This window comes from Macaca mulatta, chromosome 20 (genome assembly GCF_049350105.2).
Source record: "Macaca mulatta isolate MMU2019108-1 chromosome 20, T2T-MMU8v2.0, whole genome shotgun sequence".
Classification (NCBI taxonomy): domain Eukaryota; kingdom Metazoa; phylum Chordata; class Mammalia; order Primates; family Cercopithecidae; genus Macaca; species Macaca mulatta.
The window spans coordinates 43,980,072-43,999,886 of record NC_133425.1 but is presented as its reverse complement, the minus strand read 5'-3'; the positions used below and the strand labels follow the sequence as shown (position 1 = coordinate 43,999,886).

Below are 19,815 nucleotides of genomic sequence, written 5' to 3'. Positions count from 1 at the left end.
AGCCATCAGTTCCCGGGCTTTTCTTTGATAGGAGACTTTTTATTATTGATTTAGTGTCACTTATTATTAGTCTCTTCAGGTTTTCTAGTCATAATTCAATCTTGGTAGGTTGTATGTGTCAAGGAATTTATCCATTTCTTCTGAGTTATCCAATTTGTTCAAGTGTAATTGTTCATAATAGTTTTTTATGATCTTCTGTATATCTGCATTATCAGTTGTCATCTACTTTTTCATTTCTGATTTTGTCTCTTTTCTTAGTCTAGCTAAAGTGTTATGAATTCTTAAAACCTTTTAAAAAACAACTCTTCATTTTATTAATATTTTCTATTTTTATAGTCTCTTTCATTTATTTCTGCTCTAATCTTTCATTTATTTCTAATCTAATCTTAATTTCCATCTGAGTTTCACCATGTTGCCCAGGCTGGTCTTGAACTGAAAGTGGGGTGTTGATGTTCCCTACAATTACTGTATTATAGTCTGTCCCTTCAAATCTGTTAATATTTGCCTTACGTACTTGAGTGTGTGCATATATATATACACACACACATATATATGGTTGTTATACTGTCATGCTGAATTGACCCCTTCATTATTTCATAATGACTTTGTTTCTTCTAATAGTTTTTGACTTAGAGTTTATTTTATCTGATATAAGTGTAGCTTACGCCTGCTTTCTTTTGGTTTTCCATTCACATGAAATACCTTTTTCCATTCCTTCACCTTCAGTCTGTGTGTGACCCTATTGGTGAAATGAGCCTCTTGCAGGCAGCATATACTTGGATCTTTTTTTTTTTTTCAGTCACTTTTCTGATCTATTTACATTCAAGGTTATTATTGGAATACAGTTGCTTGGTTAGATATAGATTGGCTAATATCTTACAGAGCAATGACATTGTAACCTTTTGGGTTATTTTTCTAGCAGACTGAGACAGTTGACATCTCTACTGGACAAAAATCTACATTTTAATGCATAACTTCACAGTCTAGACCCTAACCAATAATGAATAATGTGTTAGGAAAAGGTATATTTCCTAGAGAATTAAATAATCTTTGAGTAGGCCTAAGAGAGGACTCTCTTATGTTTGAAAGGCCATTCTTTCCCCTTATTTAGACGTATTTGATAATTTTATTTAACTTTATTCAAACTACTAAAATGAAGCTCCCTTTCCCCCTTTTTGGCCATTCTTTCCCTCTTAAACAATGTTAACCATATCATTGATAACTAGGCTGGATGTCAGCCTGTGTTCCTAAACCTCCTAATTCCTGTTCAGACATGTTCTTGTTAGACATTTATTGATTAGCTCAGGGTTTCTCAGCAGTGGCACTGTTGACATTTTGGGCAGATAGTTGTTGTGTGGGTTGTAGGATATTTAGTAGCTTTTCTGGCCTCTACCCTCTAGTTGCCAGGAGCATCCTCTTGGTTGTGACAACAATAATGTCTCTTGGCATTGTCAAATGCCCCCAGGAAGGGCAAAATCTCACCTAGTTGAGAACCGTAGTTAAATGACCAAACCCAGTTCCCACTCTTAATATAATATATTTACAATCTAATAGAGCTGTGATAAATGCTATAGTTTAAATAATAAGATACTGTTATGTATAGAAAGCAGAGATTAATACACTTTGGATTTCTTAGAAGGTACTTTTGGGTTAGAGTGGAAGGAAGAAAAGTTTAAACTAGGTTACAGAAATAAGCACGTTAAAGTCTAGACTACAGGGACTTTGAATATTGTTCTCAGAGTCTTGAACATTACTCCTACACATTGAAGAGCTTTAGAAAGTTTTTGAGCAAGGAAGTGAAATTGGTATGTTTTCAGAACTTTGGTACTGTAACAAAGGAGTGGAATGTGATAAGACTGAGTGGTAGGAAGAAGAGTTTAGAATTAGTTGCCGTGTTCACAAGACTCAGCACCTATGTCACTGAAAGGGAACTTGGGCCAAGGTTGAGTGGAAGAGAACTGTGAGCTCTGATTCAGAACTGTTAAGTTTGAGGCATGTGTGGGATAACCAGGAGGAAGTACTCAGGGGGTAGTCTTGCAGCCTAAAAAAATGTTAATGGTTGCTGCTTCTTTGAGAAAACATCAAATGACAGATGACGCCAGTGTAGCTAGGGCTGGTGAGGGGGTGGGGTTGCAGTAGTGTGACCCAGAGCCCCTGGGGGTCCTGGGATAAGGAACTACAGAGGCTTCAGCAGGGGCATCCAGGGCTAGGGCCCCAGCCAAGGACAAGAAGTGTATGCCCATTACCAAGCTGGGCCACCTGGTCAAGAACATGAAGATCAAGTCCCTGGAAGAAATATGTCTCTTCTCCCTGCCCATCAAGGAATCTGAGATCATTGACTTTTTCCTGGAGGCTCTCTCAAGGATGAGGTTTTAAAGATTATGCCAGTGCAGAAGCAGACCTGCACCGGCCAGAGCACCAGGTTCAAGGCATTTGTAGTCTTCAGGGACTAGAACGGCCATGTCTAGTGTGGGTGTTAAGTGTTCCAAGGAGATGCCATCCAAGGGGCCATAATCCTGGCCAAGCTTTCCATTGTACCCATGCACAGAGGTTACTGGGGGAACAAGATCGGCAAGCCCCACACCATCCCTTGCAAGGTGACAGGCCACAGCAGTTCTGTGCTGGTGCGCCTCATCCCTGTGCCCAGGGGCACTGGTGTCACCTCGGCCCCGGTGCCCAAGAAGCTGCTGCTGATGGCCGGTATTGATGATTGCTACACCTCAGCCAGGAGCTACACGGCTACCTTGGGCAACTTTGCCAAGACCACCTTTGATGCCATCTCCAAGACCTACAGCTGCCTGACCCCCGACCTCTGGAAGAAGACTGTGTTCACCAAGTCTCCCTATCTTGACCACCTCGTCAAGACCCACACCAGAGTCTCCATGTAAAGGACCCAGGCTGCAGCTGTGGCTGCAACACAGGGGTTTCATACAAGAAAAATAAAGTGAATTATGCCTGTTAAGAAATGTTAGAGGTTAGAGGTGGAGATTTGGAGTTATCACCAGAACAGTCAAATTTACAATTACAGCTTGAAGAGTCTGTGAAAGTATAGTTGAGGGAGAGGACCGGGAGAGAATTTTGGGAAATTTAAGCAACAATAGACAAAGAAAGTAAAAAAACGGGGGACTAGTCAAAGGTAGGAAGTATCTCAGAAGAGTGGAGAGGAAAGAACTTGTCATGGGGAAGTTGGTCATGCTACATACAGCCTAAGCAGAATGAATACAAAGGAGGAGACTGTGGGCTTGGCATTAGGCATCATTGTTGGCATTCAAGAAAGTGGTTTTGGTTTGAATGGGAGTAGATCCAGAAGGCAAGAGATTGCCAGTGAAATGGGGCTTGGGCTACTTTTTTCAAAAAGCGTGAAGCCAGGCCTAGTGGCTTACACCTATAATCATAGCACTTTGGGAGGCTGAGGCAGGAGGATTGCTTGAGGCCAGGAGTTTGAGGCTGCAGTGAGCTATGATCACACCTCTGCACTCTAACCCGGGCAGTAGAACAAAACCCTGTCTCTAAAATAAAAATGTGAAGATGAAAGGACAGAAATGGAGTAGTTCCACATATCAGCAGTGGATTTGAAGGAAGCTTTCTGTAGGATGTGGGAAACCCAAGATGTTTATAGGCAGAGGGGCAGCAGTGAAGTAAACAGAGAAGTGATGAAGCAGTAAACAGAGAAGTGATGAAGCCTGAGATAAGGCAGAATGCAAAGACATGACTTTGAAAAAGCAGGAGGGAGAAGGAAGTCGTGAAAGGTAGAATTTTTAGATGAAATGGAGGAGAAGTCAAAGGGATTCACACATTGACTTCTGGACTCTGATCAAATGCACTTTTTACTAAGAATGAGAAGAATGACAACAGAGATGAGATTTGGGAACTTGAAGAGGTTCTGTGGGTAAGAGTGAAGAAAAAATCAGGAGAGCTGAAAGTTTTTGAAGCTGTCAAATTATGGTGATTTGCAGATGTAGTGGGGATAGAGTCTAGAGTAGACACAGCTGGTCCTGTCTCTAAGAGTACACTCAGAGTGACCATGCAGGGAAGTCCTTTCCTATGGGGCAGATAAGCACCCTTCCAGGAATGAACTTCATAGACATTTTAGAGATGAGGTTAAAGAAAAAGATGGAACAGACAGCAAATGTTGAAATTATATTGGGGAAAAATGGCTAATAAAGGCATTATTAATTTGATAGCAATCTTACTAATATAGATGGCTAGATAGAGACCTAAAATGAACCTGTTACAGACTTACAGATGAATGATTAAAAGTCTTTTTTTCTGAGGCTTATGTGGTACTTCTAATTCATGTTTATGCTGTAGGACTCATGTTAATGTCTGAAAGTTATATTCTCCTTTTCTCTTAGAGATAATATACAACACTTCTTACGAAAGAGTCTCCGGAAAAAAAAAAAAAAAAAAAAGCATACTAAAGTGTGCATCCTGTGTTGAGAACTACTGGTCTGAACCATTTTAGAAATCCCTCCTTAATATTTTAACAGCTTACTTGCCTGTGTAGTTTCTTTTTCCCCAGTGACTTGTGGTTGACTTGACCATCTTATATTGCGCCATGGTGGGGTGATGCTCCTCAGTAAGTATGTCATATCTACCCCCATGGTAGCTGGTCTTGGGCTGCTGTGGTTTTTAACCATTGTGTCTGCCTTGAATTTGTTTTTTGCTCTGTTTGTTTATTGTCATTTGCTCTTGTATGCTCTTCAGGTAGCACCCAGTGCTACTCCTTCTACACTTACAGTCAGCTGCTTCTGAGAATATGCAGCCTGGGTGAAGCTGGCAGAGCCTCTTTAGTGTATGCCCATACTAAAAAGTAGAAGATGCTGAGTAGTGGTAGTGGTGTGAAGAAACATTTCCCCAGGTCAAACCTGCACACTCTTGAGCCCCTGCTTTGGTCGTTTCTGGTTTTAGCTGTGTTTTGAATGGTAGAAGTTGCCGGGAACTCCTCCTCTCTGGATTTGTGAAATGTTATGATAGAGTTGAGAAAAACTGAATTTATAAAAGGTAGAATAATACAAATTCTATGTACCACGTAAAAGAAAGTTACTTACATATCATGCCCCTCCCCCTTTTTTCTTGAAAGCCTGAGTAAAGTAAAACAGAGTAAGAACATTGTAGGATGGGGGAGATATTTTTAACTAACACTAAAAATATGCAGATACCAAGTACAGCCAATTCAAATGATGGATATTTGGATTGCATTATCTTCCTTATGAGTGTAAGTAGTGGCCAAACATCTCAAATTTAATAATGCTGTATACTTTATTGTTCACTTCTGAACTCGAATGTAATGATCAGTTGTTCAGAAGAATAATCAGTACTTCAGAAGAATAAGTTGTTAATGAAATCTGAATCTTAGGGGATAATTGTTTTGGGGGCACCAAAAAAAAATGGGGTTGAGCATGTGAAGCAGTCATAAGCATTTTGCACAGCTGTTTCCCAAAACTATGCAGTTCATCTTGTGATACTGGTTTTAGTTATATGAGGAATACTGTCAGACAGCTCTGTCTGTGCTGAGCATTTCTCTGCCGGTCTTGCCAGTGCTTCCACACTTGCAGCACAGGAGACCCAGGAGCTCTCCTCTGGCCCTCTGTGATGCTTTCAGAGGATCTGACTCTTACTTAATTTTGTAACCCAAACAATGTCTGAACATATTCCCCTTTGAACATACCACTTTCTGTGAAAGGATTGTTGTATATGCTATGAAAAGTCAATGAATTTGTTGGTAAATAATACCTCAGATTGAGAATTTTATAGTACAAAATTTCTGTAAGTGCAAATATATAATATTGACTTAAGTGGATTAAAATGTTGGGAGTTTTGTGATTGTCATTTAAAAAATGACAAAAAATTAAGGTAGTTCACTGGTCTTTTTGCAGTTACTTCTCTGTCTCAACATCCAATTTAATTTTATGTTTTATTTTGGTTGTATAGTGTGGAGAACATTTGAAGTCATACAGTTAGTTATAGATTTAACGTTTTCAAGCAGCTATTCTTGCAATAACATTCAATTAAACTAATCCAGAAAAGTAACAGAGAAGTAATAGAAAATGTTTGTTTCGTGGATGAATTACTCAGTATTTCATAACTGCTGACATTCCTTATCTCAAATGTCAGATACGAAACAAGCAAAACTTAAAATTAGGGCCAAAACTATCAGTGACACATCATAGCATGTTATGCATCCACTTCAATAGCATGTTATGCATCCACTTCAACATTTTTTTATTAAAAGTAGAAGGTGGGAAGTATACCAAAATAATACATACACATGGTTTAAAACAGAAAATCAAGTAGTACTAAAAGATTTATGTGTACAGCAGCAGTTCCTTGCTTCCAACCCTCCCTAACTTCCTAGAGGCAACTATTTTTTTTTACTGTTTTTAGCTGTTTGTTCTGATGGTTACCTAAAGAATTATAAATAATAAGCACTTGACCCTTGAACAAACAACGTGGGTTTGAACTGCACTGGTCTGCTTATATGCAGATTTTTTTCCACCTCTGAAATAGTGAGACCAATCCCCCCTTCTCCTCAACCTATTCAAAGTGAAGGTAAGGATGAAGGCCTTCATGTAGATCCACTTCCACTTAATGAATAGTAAACACATTTTCTCTTCCTTATGATTTTCTTAATGACATTTTCTTTTCTCTAGCTTACTTTATTATGAATACAGTATATAATACATTCAACATACAAAATTATAATTGACTGTTTCTGTTATTGGTAAGGCCTCTAATCAACAGTAGGCTATTCGTAGTTAATTTTGAGGGAGTCAAAAAGTTATACGTGAATTTTCAATTGTGTTGGAGTGTCGGTACTCCTTATCTGTATTGTTCGGGGGTCAACTATACTACTGGTTTTGTTTGTTTGTTTGTTTGTTTTTTGTTTTGAGACAAAGTCTCACTCTGTCACCCCGGACTGGAGTTCAGTGGCATGATCTCAGCTCACTGCAACCTCCACCTCCCAGGTTCAAATGATTCTCCTGCCTCAGCTTCCAGAGTGGCTGGGACTACAGTGTGTGCCACCATGCCTGACTAATTTTTGTATTTTTAGTAGAGATAGGGTTTCACCATGTTGGCCAGGCTGGTCTTGAACTCCTGACCTCAAACAGCCTGCCTCGGCCTCCCAAAGTGCTGGGATTATAGGTGTGAGCCACTGCGCCCAGCCTATACTGCCATTTCTTACCAATTATGGGTATTATTCACTTTCTTTAAGATAAATGAGACAAAAACTATCCCAGTTTTTCCAATATAGTTATGTTTTTTAGTTACCCAGTGCAGAGCCAAGTACTGTACTACATTTATGGGGTTTTTTTGGAACAACTTTTAATTTTTTCCTGAATTTTTTTTTTTTTTTTTTTGAGACAGGGTCTTGCTCTGTTGCCCAGGCTAGAGTGCAGCTCACTGCAGCCTCCACACGGGCTCAGGCAGTCCTCCCACCTCAGCTTCCTGAGTAGCTGCTACTACAGACATGCACCACAATGTTCAGCTAATTTTTTAACTTTTTGTATTGCCCAGGCTGGCCTCAAACTCCTGAGCTCAAGGCCCAAGCCTTTCCTGGAATTTGTATCTGCCCTGTTTTCATCCACTTGTGAAATGTGTTTTATATATACCCTTACTACTTTATAAGTATTTATTTATATCTCTATTTTAGCATCCTTTTTGGGAGAACGCCTCTAAAATCCTCTTCCCTTCTCTAATCCACTGGTTCCTCAGTTTGTCTGCTGCATAGCTATGACGTTTGGACTTCTAGTTGCCACTCTTGGATTGTATAACTATTTCATCTCCCTTATTTTGGTGAATTTCATTGTCAGATATTTGTTTGCTAAGAAAAGAATCCATAGAAGTAATTTTCTGGGTCTTTATTCTATATTGTATTTGATATGTAATGTGGATAGGTATAGAATTATAGATTGAAAATCATCTTCCCTTAGAACTTTGGATACATTACTGCCTGCCCGTTCCCCCTCCCCCGTCATCCAGAATTGCTTTTGAGAATTTGTGACATTCTTATTGTCATTCTTTTGTATGTCCTGTTCCCACCCTGCTCCCAGGATTTTTCTTACGGGACTTTTGAAAGTAATCATGCCTAGGTATTTTGTTTTTCCTTTCAAGATGTTTCTGGCCTTTAGTTCCAAGAAAGTTGTAATTGTTTCACTAATTATGCTTGGGTTCTTATGTATTTTATTTATTTTTTTATTTAGAGACAGGGTCTCACCCTGTCACCTTGGCTGGAGTGCAGTGGTGCAAACATGGCTCACTGCAGCCTCAACTTCCTGGGCTCAAGTGATCCACTCACCTCAGTCTCCCAGGTGGCTGGGACTACAGGCACATGCCACCATGCCTGGCTAATTTTTGTGTTTTTTTATAGAGATGGGGTTTCTCCATGTTGCCTAGGCTCGTCTCAAACTCCTGGCCTCAAATGATCTGCCCACCTCAGCATCCAAAAGTGTTGGGATTAGAGACTCATGACCTCACCCAGCCTTCTTGTGTATTCTAGTTCTGGGAAATGATTTTATGTTACTTTTGTATTAATTGCCATTCTCCCTTTTTGACATGCTAGTTATTTGGATTTGGGATATCCTAGGTGGACCTTTAAGGCCTCTTTTCTTATTTTTCCCATTTCTTTGTTTTCATGATACTTTTGGAAAGGTTTCTTCACCTTTGTCTTTCAGTTTTTCTATTGATTCTTATTTTGGCCATCATATTCTTAATTTGCCCACATTTCTATTCTGATTTCTTTCCTTTTCCTCTTCTTTTTCTTCCTTCCTTTCCCTTCTTTTAGCATCTTGATTCCTGTTCTGTGGGTTCAGTATCATCTTATATCTGTTTGAAACCACTAATTAAAATTTCGTGAAGGTTTTCTTTTGTGCCCTGCATTACCTAGTTTCCTGCAGTTCTCCGTGTGATCTGCTTAATTGGTTTCCATCTTTTGTATTTAGGCCTTTGTTCCAGTATGGGTGTTTTTGATGTTTGACACTAGATCTGAAATGGAAGCTCTGTATCTGGGCAGAATCTGTCAATAGGTGGGCTTTACCTTGGGTCGGATACAGCAATAGCCCCTTTTGAGGGAGTATTTGTTTTGAGGGTCTTTCGTCTGGAGAGTAAATCTCTCCTCTTCAGCTTGGCTAGTTGTTGCTGGTGGCCCACTGAGGAGATATGATCAAATTTTCCGTATCCAAGTGGCTGCACAGTAATCTCAATAGTATTTGACCAATGTGAATTCAACTATTCACTTAACTCATGTTGGATGGGCAGCATCACCTACATTAACAGGCAAGAAGTTTCCAGTTCTTGGTAAGATAGAGTAAGCTGGCCAGGCACAGTGGCTCACACCTTTAATCCTGGCACTTTGAGAGGCCAAGGCAGAAGGATCCCTTGAAACCAGGAGTTCTAGACCAGCCTGGCCAGTATGGTGAAACCCTGTCTCTACTAAAAATACAAAAATTATCCAGGTGAGGTGGCACACGCCTATAATCCCAGCTACTTGGGAGGCCAAGACAGGAGAAGCGCTTGAACCCAGTGCCACACTGTACTCCAGGCTGGGTGACAGAGCGAGACTCTGTCTCAAAAATAAAAAAAAAATAAAAATAAAAAAAAGAGTAAGCACACTCCACCCTGTCAGTCCTACTGAATACAGCGATAAAACCTAGGCAGAATGCATATAGCAACTATTTGAGGACCCTGAAAAATAAATAATAGGCAGATTTAGAACAAAGACCAGAATTTAAAGTACCACCAGCTGGGCACAGTGGCTTATGCCTGTAGTGCCAGCACTTTGGGAGGCCAAAATGGGTGTATCAACTGAGCCCAGAAGTTCCAGACCACCCTGGGTAACATCTCTACTAAACCCCATCTCTACTAAAATACAAAAAATTAGCTGGGCATGGTGGCATGTGCCTGTAGTCCCAGCTACTCGGGAGGCTGTGGCATGAGAATTGACTTGAGTCCCAGAGGCAAAGTTTGCAGTGAGCCAAGATCATGCCACTGCACTCCAGCTTGGGCTGCAAAGTGAGACTCCATCTCAAAAAAGAAAAGAAAAAGTATCACCAAACCAGCAGTGAGTTTACCATTTGTTCCCCCTCATTAATCCTCCAGCATGAACATAACATAGTTCCACCAGGACACACCAGGAAAAGCCTTCTGGTTTCAGCCCAAGTGACAGAAAAGGAAACATCCAAAACTTAGAGTGAGCCCCCCCCTTTTTTTCTTCTTTATTCTCATGTAACCCAGCCCCAAATAATCATGTAGTGGCAATCGAAGCTTGTAGAAGCCAAAATTCCAACATAGGAGAACCTTTCTCTCTAATTGTAGTTGTGGGCTCCATTGATTTTTCTCTCTGTGTGTCCTGGCTGGATCCAAGCACAGTTGCAGAGGTACAAGGCAGTGGGTTAATCAAAAGCCCCATCTTTCTGGGTGGAGGACCAAGGGGAGAGAGCCCCAGGAAACCAGAAAGCACCAGGTAGATGGCAGAGAGGGAAGAGTTCAGGAAAGTGAGCCATGAAGTTGTTCATAATCCCCTTGGCTGATCCCCAAGGTACACATGCATGGATCTGTTCCTAATCAGCATAAGAAAGGCTTTTGAGAACTGAATTAACAAAAAGACCACCGTCCAAGTCCCAGAATGGCTACACAGTGGCATACATGTGGGATAGATACATAGCATTGCAGGCCAGGCATGGTGGCTCATGCCTATATTCCCGGCACTTTGGGAGGCCAAGGCAGGTGGATCGCTTGAGCCCAGGAGTGAGTTCAAGGCCAGCCTGGGCTACATGGAGAAACCCTGTCTCTACAAAAAATAGAAAAATTAGCCAGGCATGGTGGCATGCACCTGTGTTCTCAGCTACTTGGGAGGCTGAGGTGGGTGGATCACTTGAACCCAGGAGATTGAGGCTGCAGTGAGCTATGATGGCACCGCTGCACTCCAGCCTAGGTGACAGAGCAAGACCCTGTCTCAAAAATAAAAATTAAAAAAATAGTATTGCAGGGCTTTGAAAACTGAACTGATATTGGAACCACAGCTCAGAAGACAGGTTGCAGCTTGCAGCCTGAATCTAATTACATCAACTATCTGCTAAAACAAAAGTTTCAGTATTTATAAGATTTAAACAAGATTGAAGGTTTTATAACATAATTTTGCATTGTTCAAAATGGATATAATTCAAAATTGGCATATAAAGGGATAGGAAAATCTCAACTCATATAGGAAAAGACAGCAGTGCTGAGATGACACAGATGTTGCAGTTATTTGATGAAAGACTAAAATATTCAACCAGCAACTGAAAACACTCCACAGGCAATCTTAAATACTCTTAAAACCATTAGAAAAAGTAAGTTTCAGCAAAGAAATAGAAGATAGAGGAACCAAATGGCAAAAGTATGTGATGCTGAAAAAGTATTTGAAGAAATAATTGCTGAAGACATTTCAAGTTTGGCAAAAGATATAAACATGATGGTTCAAGCAGTTCACGGAACACAACCAGAATAAACCCAAAGATTTCCATACCCAGAAACATCGAAAGCACACTGTTGAAAATTGAGGACGTAAAAATCATGAAAGCATCCAGGGAAAATCATACCATATGTGGGGGAACAAGAATTCAAATGACTGTGACTTATCAGAAACTGCAAAGGACAGAAGAAAGTGGCACAATATTTTTTAAGTGATGAAAGACAAGAAATGTTAACCCATTTTCTTGTATTCTGTTTGCTGGGGAGAAAAAAATGTTAACCCAGAATTCTCTATCCAGTGAAATTATCCTTCAAGAATGAAAGTGAAATAAAGCATTCTCAGTTGAAGAAAAACTAAAGAGAAATTATTGCCCACAGTCTACACCAAAGAGTCTATTCCTTAGGAATTCTCCTAAGGAAAGTTCTTCCAATATAAATGGTAAATATCTGGGTAAATGTAATAGGTTACTTTCTCCTCTTGATTTCTTTAAAATGAGTTTCATACATTGAAAGCAAAAATTAAAATGTTGTCTGATGGGATTTCAAATGCATGTAAATACAATGTGTGAGATCACTGTAACCTAACATTGGGAGAGAGGAAAGGAACCAGGAATAAAGAAACCGGTATGCTGATGTCCTAAAATTTTTACCAATGGGATTTGAATTTACGGAGGTGACAACACAGGTCAGTGCCAGTGAAAGAATTTACTATTTACAGGCCGGGCGCGGTGGCTCAAGCCTGTAATCCCAGCACTTTGGGAGGCCGAGACGGGCGGATCACGAGGTCAGGAGATCGAGACCATCCTGGCTAACACGGTGAAACCCCGTCTCTACTAAAAATACAAAAAAAAATAAGCCGGGCGAGGTGGCGGGCGCCTGTAGTCCCAGCTGCTCGGGAGGCTGAGGCAGGAGAATTGCGCGAACCCGGGAGGCGGAGCTTGCAGTGAGCAGAGATCTGGCCACTGCACTCCAGCCTGGGTGACAGAGCCAGACTCCGTCTCAAAAAAAAAAAAAAAAAAAAAAAAAAAAATTTACTATTTACATTTGCTGAGAGAAGGGGACATGCCATGCCATGCAGGACCACAGGGAAGCATCAGGGTTTGGTCAGGAGGCAGAAGCAGGCCAGAGGAAAGCCTAAGCCAGAGACTTTATTGGGGCTTCTGTGAGAAAGGGAAGGTGGGGCGAGGTAAACAGTTTAGGATTAGATAGTTTGAATAATTCTCACAGGCTTTATAGGGACTGTCTCTGGTTGTCTGGTACCTGGCCTTAGGTTGATTTAGTGCAGGGGAAATATTGGCTTCGTATGTGAGACTCAAAGAGATGGGAGGGAGCATAGCACTGGGTCAGGCAGTCTGCACCTAAAAGGCATTCCCCAGCCAAGCTGGGGACCACCCCTAGGAATTAGCTGGCTCTGGAAGGGGCAGCCTCTCTCATGGTCTGAAAGGTCCCCCAAGATGTCAAAACATCATATGATAGAGAAAATAAGAAACATTTATATAAGTGGTATAGTTTTATGAAATGATAGAATAGTGATGATAAGTAGGCTGTGAAAAGAATATTGTAATCAGCATCACCACTTAAAAACTATATGAAGAGATACAGATAAAAATGCAGTAGGGGCCAGGCGTGGTGGCTCTCACCTGTAATCCCAGCACTTTGGGAGGCCGAGGTAGGTGGATCAGTTGAGCCCAGAAGTTCAAGACCAGCCTAGCAAACATAGCAAAACCCCGTCTCTACTAAAAATACAAAAAATTAGCCAGGCGTGGTGGTGTGCACCTGTAATCCCAGCTACTTGGGAGGCTGAGGTACAAGAATCGCTTGAACCTGAGAGATGGAGGTTGCAGTGAGCCGAGATCCATGCCACTGCACTGAAGCCTGGGCGACAGAGCAAGACTGTGTCTCACGAAGAAAAAAAAGTGTGATAGGTAAATTATTATACTAAGTGTTTGTATAATGCAAAAGAAGGCAAGATAGAACAGGAATCAAATATAGGAAGCAAGCAGAAAACAAGTGAAATGGTAGGCAGATTTGCCAATAGTTACATTAAATGTAAATCAACACTCCAATTAAAAGACAGGCACTGTCATAGTGGATTAAGAACATATAATCAAATTATCTGGTGTCTTCAAGAAGCTGAATTCAAGTATTACAGGTAAGTAAAAAGTGAAAGAAGGAAAGACATGTGCCATGCAAACATTTAAAAGAAAGGTGGAGTGTCAATATTACTATCAGTAGCCTTCAGAGCAAAGAAAGTTACCAGATATTAAGAGAGACACTACATAATAGTAAGAGGGTTAATTCAAGAAGACATTATGTAACAGTGCTAAATGTTTATATTCCTAACAATAGAGTTGCAAAATATGTGAACCAAAAACTGGCAGAACTGAAAGGAGAATTTGATAAATCCACAGTTATAGTTGGAGACCTCAACACCCTTCTCTCAATAGTTGATGGAACCATTAAACAGAAAATAAATGAGGATGTAGAAGAACTCAGCACCACCATCAACCAGCCAGGTTCTAATACACATCTATAAAACATCCCAGTCAGCAACAGCAGAATATACATTCTTTATGAGCACCCATAGAAATGTCAAGATAGACCTTATCCTGGGCTACAAAACAATTCTCAATAAATTTAAAATAATTGAAATCATACAGTGTTTTGACTACAAAGAGATCCAACTAAAAATCACCAACAGAAGGATAGCAGGAAATCTTCAAAAACTTGAAAACTAAATAACACTTCTAAATTTATGAGTCAAAGGGAAATTTTGAAAAATATATGAACGGAATGAAAATGCAGCATATCATAGTTTCAGGATGCCACTAAAGCCATGCTGAAAGGGAAACTTCTGCCACTTAAATGCTTACATTAGCAAAAGAACAGGCCGGGCCCAGTGACTCACGCCTGAAATCCCAACACTCTGGGAGGCCAAGGTGGGAGGATTGCTGGAGCCCAAGAGTTTGAGACTAACCTTGACAACATAGCAAGACCTCTCCTGTATAATAATAATGAAAAAAAAGAAAAGTCTTGATAATTTAAGGTTCAAGGAACTAGAAAAAGAAGAGCAAAATAAACCCAAAGCAAGCAGAAGGAAAATATAATAAAGAGCAGAAATTAATGAAGCTGAAAACACAATAGAGAAAATCAGTGAAATGAAAGCTTGTTCTTTGAAAAGATTAGTAAAATCGACAAGTCTCTTAGCAACACTAACAAAGATGAGAGAAGCTGCAAACTACTAATATCAGGAATGAAACCAAGGTGTCTTTGCAGACATCAGAAAGATAAGAAAACTACAAACAACTCTACATACATAAATTTGGTGACTTAGTTGAAATGGACCAGTTCCTCAAAAGGCACAAACTACCATGACTCACTTCATATGAAATAGCTATAAGGCTATTGAAAATTATCTATTAAGGAAATTGAATTGATAATTTTTGAACTCCTATGAAAGAAATCTCCAGGCCCAGGTTGTTTCACTGGAGAATTCTACAAAATGTCTAAAAAAGAATGAACATCAGTTCTATAGAATCTCTTCCAAGAACTGCAAGAGGAGAGAACACTTTCTAACTCATGTATAGCCTGTATTACCCTGATGGTAAACCCAGACAAAAACAGTACCAAAAAGGAAAAAGTCCTTATAGATTCTTAACAAAATATTTACAAATATAATTCAGCAATATGTAAAATAATTATACACCATAACCATGTAGGGGTTATTCCAGGGATGTAAGGCTGGTTCAGTATTCAGAAGTCAATGTAACCAACCATATTAACAGGCTGAGGAAGAAAAATAATCACAGGATTATATCAGTTGATGCAGTAAAGCATTTGACAAATTTCAACACCCATCCATATTCATGATCCTAGAGAATAGGTAACTTCCTCAATGTGATAAAGAGCATCATTAAAAACTTTCCAGGTTTCATCATTCTTAATGGTGGGAAAGACTGAGTGCTTTTCTCTGTAGATCATTAACAAGGCAAGCATATTTGCTCACACCACTGCTCCCCAACATAGTGCTGTACTTTCTAGCCACTGCAGTAAGGCAAGAAAATAAACGGCATATAAGTCAGAAAAGAAGAAATATTTGTAGATGACATAATTGTCTGTGTAGGAATTCCCCAGGAAACTACACATACACACAGATCCTTGAACTTCTAATAGGAATAAGTGAGTTCAGGAAGGTTTCATGATTAACATACAGAAATCAATTACATTTTTATATACTAACAATGGACACATAGAAACCAAAATTTTAAATACAACACCATACACAATCGCTCAGAAAAATAAAATTCTTAAAATATGAAATCTTAGAAAACGTACAGGATTTGTATTCTGAAACTCAAAAGGCTAATGAAAGAAAGCAAATGAGATCTAAATAAATGTATAGAAATACCAGGTTCCTGGATCAGGAGACTCAGCAGATGTCAGTTATGCTCAGATTCATGTCTGTTGCTGACACGTAATTGTCAGCACAATTGCTGATAAAATTCCAGCAAGATATTTTGTAGACACAGACAAAATTATTCTAAAAGTATATATGGGAAGACAAAGGAACTGGAATAATTAAAGCAATTAAAAATTATAAAGAGTGAGCAAGTCATTACCCAATTTTAAGAAATTATACAGTTACAGTAATCAAAACGGTGTGGTCTTGATGAAGGGATAGACACATAGATTGGAACAGAATAGGGAACTCACAAGTAGCTCCACACAAGTATGGCTACGTGATTTTTTGACAAAAGTGCAATTCAGTGGTGAAAGAATAGCCTTTTCAAGAAATGATGCTACAGCAGTATTATACCTATAGGCAAAAACGTGAAGCTCAAGGTAACCCTCACACCTTATTTTAAAATGTACTAAAAATGGATCATAGGTTTAAATGTAAAACTTAGAAGGTAACATTGGAGAGGTCTTCAGTACCTCAGGCTTGGTGAAGAATAAAATCGATAAACTGAACTTCCTTAAAATTAAAAACTTGCTGTCACAAAACACCCTGTTAAGAGGATGGGAAGACAAACTACAGACCAGGAGAAAATATCTACAAGCCACATATTTGACAAAAGACTCTTAGAATATATAAAGAGCTCTCAAAACTCAACAGTAATAAAACAACCCAGTTAGAAAATGGACAGAAGGATACTACAGACTAGGAAGGAAAGGGAGAGATTTGTTAATAGATACAAAATTACAGCTCCCTGGGGAGAATAAATTCTAGTGTTTCATATCACTGTAGAATGACTATAGTTAACAATAATACATAGTTTCAAATAGCTAGAAGGATGATGGAGGATATAGAGTGCTCACAACACAGAGAAATGCTAAATGTTTGAGATGGATATGCTGATTAACCTGTTCTGATCACTATACATTGTATGTATTAAGACTTCCCTGTGTGACCCATGAATATATACAATCAGCTGGGCACAGTGGCTCAGGCCAGCATCCCCTTGTTCTATTAGATCTGCATTTAATTTAACAGTCTGGTTTTCTTTAGAAAACAGACAAAAAATCATAGGATATAGACTGCTTCAATCAGTAGCAACTAATTGTAATCCCAGAATTTGGGAGGCAGAGGCTGAGGCAGAGGGATCACCTGAGGTCAGGAGTTCAAGACCAGCTTGGCCAATACGGTGAAACCCATCTCTACTAAAAATACAAAATTAGCCAGGTGTGGTGGCACATGCCTGTAATCCCATCCACTTGGCAGGCTGAGGCAGGAGAATCGCTTGAACCCGGGAGATTGCACCATTCCACTCCAGCCTGGGTGACTAGAACAAAACTCCATCTCAAAAAAAAATATATATATAGATATACAATCATTTGTCAATTAAAAATTTAAAAAAAAATTCTAGAGACAGGGTCTCGCTCTTTTGCCCAGGCTGGAATGCAGTGACATGATCTCAGCTTACTGCAGCCTCAGTCTCCTGGACTGAAGCGATCCTCCCATCTCAGCCTCCCAAGTAGCTGGAACTACAGGCACACACCAACATTCCCGGCTTATTTTTTGTAGAAATGGGGTTTCACCATGTTGCCCAGGCTAAATTAAAAGAAAACCTTTTTTTTTTTTTTAATTTTTTGTTTTGAGATGGAGTCTCGCTCTGTTGCTAGGCTGGAGTGCAGTAGTATGATCTTGGATCACTGCAACCTCCATCTCCCAGGTTCAAGTGCTCTTACCTCAGCCTCCCGAGTAGCTGGGACTGTAGGCGTGCACCTCCATGCCCAGCTAATTTTTATATTTTTAGTAGAGACGGGGTTTCAGTATGTTTGCCATGATGGTCTCAATCTCTTGACCTCGTGATTGCCTTCCTTGGTCTCCCAAAGTGCTGGGATTACAGGCATGAACCACCGCACCTGGCCTAAAAGAAAACTCTTTCAAGGAAGAAAGTGGACAAAAGGATTAAGTATTTTACCAAAGAGAATATGTAGATGGTTATTAGCACATGGAAAGATATTTAACACCACTGTATTAGGGAGATGTAAACTAAGACCAAATACTACACTCCTATTAGAACAAGTAAAATAAAAAAGAGTGACTGGCAAATTCTGGCAAAGTTGTGGAGAAACTGGATCTCTCAAACATGGGTGGGGAAATGTAAAATAGTATAACTATTCTGGAAAGTAGTTTGGCGGTCCCTTGTAAAACCAAACACACACATACCATATGACCCAACAGCAGTTGCCCTCCTGAGCATAGCCCAGAGAAATGAAACTTGAGTTCACATAAAAACTAGCACATGAGTGTTCATAGCAGCTTTATTTGTAGTAGTTCCAAATAGGAACAACTAAAATGTAGGGAGATGGATTAAAAAAACTGGTTCATCCATCCCATGGAATACAACTGAGCAGTAACAAGGAATGAACTCGATATATGCAGCAGCTTGAATGGATTTCAACAGCAGTATGTTGAGTGAAAAAAGCGAACCCCAAAAGTCATATATAATTCTATTTTTATAGCATTCTTGAAGTCATAAAATTATAGACATGAAAAATTGCCGGGGGTTAGGGATGGAAGGTAGGAGTAGGTGGACATGACTGTAAAGGGGTAATGAGGGAAATCTTTGTGGTGATGGAATAGTTCCATATCTTGACTGAGGTGGTGGTTTCAGGAAGCTGCACATATGATAAAATGACTGCACATATAATAGAACTATATAGACAGAAATGTGTCAGTGTAAATCTCCTGACCGTGAAATTGTACTGTAATTACATAAGATGCAGTGATTAGGGGAAACTGAAGAGTACACAGGACTTTATGTAGTACCTTTGGAACTTCTTGAGAACCTATAATTATTTCAAAATAAATTTTAAAACGTTAAAGCCACAACCTAAATACAGCATAATTTCAAACAAGTGATAGCTAAATGTTGCCTCTTTGGAGATCTTCAGGGATGCTGACTTCAGTCTTTAACACTGCTGCACATTCAGGAAAAGTGGGTAGGTTATAGTACTTTATGTTTAACTCAGTTGACATGTTCACAGAAATAGCAAGCTGCCCCATTAAAAAGACAGAGCTTGGCCAGATGCAGTGGTTCACAGCTGTAACCCCAGCATTTCAGAGACCAAGGCAGGCAGATTGTTTGAGCTCATCAGGGGATTTGAGATCAGCCTGGGCCACATGATGAAATCTCATTTCTACAAAATATACAAAAATTAGCCAGGTGTGGCGGTGCATGCCCGTAGTCACAGCTACTCAGGAGGCTGAGATGGGAGGATCGCTTGAGCCTGGGAGGTAGAGGTTGCAGTGAGCTGAGATCACACTACTGCACTCGAGCCTGGGCAACAGACCCTGTCTCTAAAATAACAGAACTCCTCTATCCAGCACCAGTTACCTCCATGCTTTACCACCAAGACCACAAATACTTCAGGTGCTTTTAGAAGGAGGTAAGGGAGCTCATATATCTGCTGTTTCATCTACTTATAAAGATGTTGTAGTTCTAAATTTCAGATGCACAAGGAATATTTACACACGTTTGAATATTAATTCTCACTGAAGTTGTGTAACTATCACAGCAAGTATATATTAAAGTACAGGCTTACCATGCCTCTTCTTGACTACTGCTGCACAGGTTTAACTTTTTGGTAACACCATTCTAATTTTAGTTTAAAGTATAGATCAGATATCTCCAGACTCATTTCCTACAAATTTCTGTCCAGAATTTTGACTGATCATTTAAGTAACAGCGTTGTTACTACTTAGTAAGCACTTACTATGTGCAAGGCACTGTTGTCGAGACTTTACCTTCCATTATCTTTTTGAATTCCCTCAAAACCCCTGCAGTTACACTCCTTTTATAGTTGAGGAAACTGGGCTTAGAGGGATTAGGTAACTTGAGCAAGATAGTACCTGTC

General features: G+C 39.7%; 1 protein-coding gene across 3 annotated transcripts in view; it reads left to right on the top strand.

The window, feature by feature from the left end:
• The window catches only part of N4BP1 (NEDD4 binding protein 1), an 82,913-nt gene that overhangs the window by 38,311 nt on the left and 24,787 nt on the right, over positions 1-19,815 (top strand). The gene's annotated exons all lie outside the window — the stretch shown is intronic.